A 3568-nucleotide genomic window follows, 5' to 3' on the forward strand; every position below is an offset into this window, starting at 1 on the left:
CAGTAGACTCGCGGTTTCGATTCCCAGACCGGGCGTTGTGAGTGTTTATTAAGTGAAAACACCTAAAGCTCCACGAGGCTCCGGCAGGGAATGGTGGCGAACCCTGCTGTACTCTTTCACCACAACTTTCTCTCACTCTTTCTTCCTGTTTCTGTTGTGCCTGTAATTCAAAGGGTCAGCCTTGTCACAGTGTGTCACGCTGAATATCCCCGAGAACTACGTTAAGGGTACACGTGTCTGTGGAGTGCTCAGCCACTTGCACGTTAATTTCACGAGCAGGCTGTTCCATTGATCGGATCAACTGGAACCCTCGACGTCGTAAGCGACGGAGTGCCAACAACAACAACAATGTATCAGTGTTACAATCTAGAAGAAACTAAAGTATATAAACAAAGGTATCCATTAATATGATGTAGGGAAACCAAAAAAAATAGTTCATAGTTCGTGGTTCACTATTTCGTCCCTCTTTACGTTCTGGGTTCAACATTCCGCTGAGGTCGACTTTGCCTTTCATCCTTTCAAGGTCGATAAAATAGGAACCAGGATAAAATAGGAACTGGGGTCGATGTAATCGACTTATCCCCTCCCTTAAATTGCTAGCTTTGTGCCAAATATTGAAACCAATTATACTTATGCATATCAAAATATATAAATCTATAAAAACCAAGCAACAATGCTGTCTGAAGTAAAATAAATTCATTTTTGCATCATCTGCTACTCACTAAAAGAGAACATATAACTAGAATGAAATTCTCTCCTTTTGTCATCTTTCAATCACCCATCTCTTTCAAACTGTTTCAATTCTTTATTCTGTTTGCAGCAGTTTCTTCATATTTTAAAGCATGGTTCCTGAAAAGTGAAAACATTTCTTCTTTACAAATACAAAATGGTACTTTTTTAAACTTGAAGTAGCATGATTAGACGCGGAGACTGATTAATAGAGCCTTCATGAACAGCTTCATGAACAGCTGAACATCACTTTTAAGTATATGTATGTATGTATGTATGTATGTGTGTGCGTATATATATATATAGGTGTGTGTGAGAAAGAAGTATGGTATAGTTGTCAGAACAATCAGGAATGAAAAGAGAAGAAAAAGGACAAGTAAAATGCAGTTGCCTTTGAACTCAACACATTTGTCTTTACTTCTTTGTCATTGATTTTCGCACAAGTTTAATCCCCCCCCCCACACACACACACATAACAGAACAGCTTATTGATATTCTTACACAGATCTCCAAAGTTACTCAAAACAACAATTGCTTTAAGCGATTTGATTGTACGTATTTACCTGGTGTTCTGAATAAGATGTCAGTTCCGACATGCATATAAACACGACTCTGATAGTGATTTATAACTTATAACAGTTAAGAATCCTTATAAGTTAGAAATGTTGATGTTACAAACCATTAATAGAACAGCTTATATATACACACATCGGAACTGATAACATATTCGTTTGACAATCTACGATGGCGAAGGTGCAATAAGAAATCGCCTTTGCTAAATGCGAACAATTTTAATCAATGTCTGCATGTGAAGACTGAAAAGTGATGATGCATTGTTATCTGCAACGAATCAGCGGATATTCCAAGGACAGTGGCTGAAAAAGCAATCTAGAATAAAATGTCAGATAAGAGACATATTGTATTCAATATTTTAATGATTTATTTAGGTGTCTTACAGCAAAGTTTTGCGATACACTTTTTATGCATCTCAGTACCATGCTGTTTTTGATATTAATTGACATCTAAGCCAATCTCCACTTTTATTGTTTGTTATGATGTTGCTAGCTTATAAAACACCTATACGAATCAATAACACGTAAGAGTATTTACAGCAGCAGTCAACCATAACGATTAACGTTTCATTTGTTCCCAAGACTACAAAACACTGACTTTATCATACGTCAATGGTAACTATATCAGTTATTGCTTTACTTGTTTGTAGGGCAACAGAAAAAAGGATAAAAAATCTATACAAATAAATTGTGAAGTGAAAGTTTCTCCAAATGTCTTAATGACTTGATGCTTGGACACAAAAATATGTACTTGTTTCATATGAGGTAGACCTCATATTTTAGTGGTTTAATTATTTTATGGAGTTAAGTAAATGTGTTGTAAATTCTAACTTGTAAATCTAACTGAAGTCGCTCAAACCGAATAAAATATATTGATATACAGGCTGTCCTATAATGCTTATATCATATTTGTTGTTTAACATCAGGGGTGGGGAAACTCCCACCCGCGGGCGCAATTGCGCCCTCGAGCACATTTTGATCCACTTGCAGGCCAATAAACTCGTATGTACAAAATATAATAAATTTTTCAATTATAAAATTTATATAATATTCATATGCCTATTTGCGACATATGTTGCGTTTTCACTTCGACTTAAAACGGTTAGACTCAAACAGAAATCGTCCAGTAATTGCCATTTGAATGGAAATTTTGTATTCACTATAAAACATATATTGCTAGGTTTGTACTATCCCCTTGAGATCCAACTACACTCTAGCTGAAAAATATAGAATACCGCATAAGTAATATAAACGTTCTAAATTCAGTGGTGGTGTTAATGAAGATGTTACGCGTTAATATCTTTATTAATGTATATCGAATTATATATAGATGTATACAAGATTTACAAAAAAATAAGAGTTAGAGCTTGTTGTCCGCCCGCAGACCTTTTTCATTGGAAATTTTTGCCCGCCCCACTAAAAGTTTCCCCATCCCTGTTTTATATCCATATTCCTTAACTAACATGAGTGGTAGGGACATTTTCATGTTTCAGTTGTTTACTCCAATGTAAGCTCTATGTAAGCAGAGATATGATGAAAAAGCGTTCAAAGCAGGGCTAACTAATCTTTATTTTGAGTAGTGTGCCTAGGTCTGTGTTATGCGATGTTCCTCTTTTAAAGACTGGTAAAGTATGATTTGGGGTGATTTAACCTACTATTTCTAGTAGTCTGATTGACTAGGTTAAGGGCTCTTAATTTGAGTGTTAACAGGGATATACTTCTCCTAGAGATAAACAATGTTGAATATCATCAGTTGGCAGCGACTCAACTTCGGAATAATATTGTTTGCATTGGAAACGAAGAAACTTCTTGGTTTACTAGAAGCAGCCTTTAAATTTCTTTCTCTCAAAGTGCACTCTACCATCTCATACAAGGAGAAGCCATGTTAAATAGTGTTGTCCTAAAAAGACAAAATGATCATAGCTGGAATGCCTTTGTAGTAACGCCTGCGCATGCGTAGTCTTACGCATGCGTAGAATTAATAAAGCAAGCGTTTCCCGCTCAATTCATTCTCTTTCACGCTGGCCAGCGATTGAGCATGGACGTGTGTTTAAAGCTGTCTCTACATCTTTCGGTCTTATACTCGACAGCTCGTTATTCTCACCTCTAAAGATGTATAACTAAAAGATTTGTATGTTTATCACCTAAATAAATGTTGTTTGAGTTGTTTAGTCTGGAGTTCAGCGTTCCGTCTATTTCTTCAATTTTATAGTAGAAAGTCAGGTATACAATCTAAAGATGTATAACCCACTTTCTACTAAACCTTT

General features: G+C 35.9%; 1 protein-coding gene across 1 annotated transcript in view; it reads left to right on the forward strand.

Annotated features, from left to right (window-relative positions):
• The window catches only part of LOC106870210 (uncharacterized), a 25217-nt gene that overhangs the window by 11870 nt on the left and 9779 nt on the right, over positions 1–3568 (forward strand). The gene's annotated exons all lie outside the window — the stretch shown is intronic.

The sequence above is a fragment of the Octopus bimaculoides genome, chromosome 4 (genome assembly GCF_001194135.2).
Source record: "Octopus bimaculoides isolate UCB-OBI-ISO-001 chromosome 4, ASM119413v2, whole genome shotgun sequence".
NCBI lineage: Eukaryota > Metazoa > Mollusca > Cephalopoda > Octopoda > Octopodidae > Octopus > Octopus bimaculoides.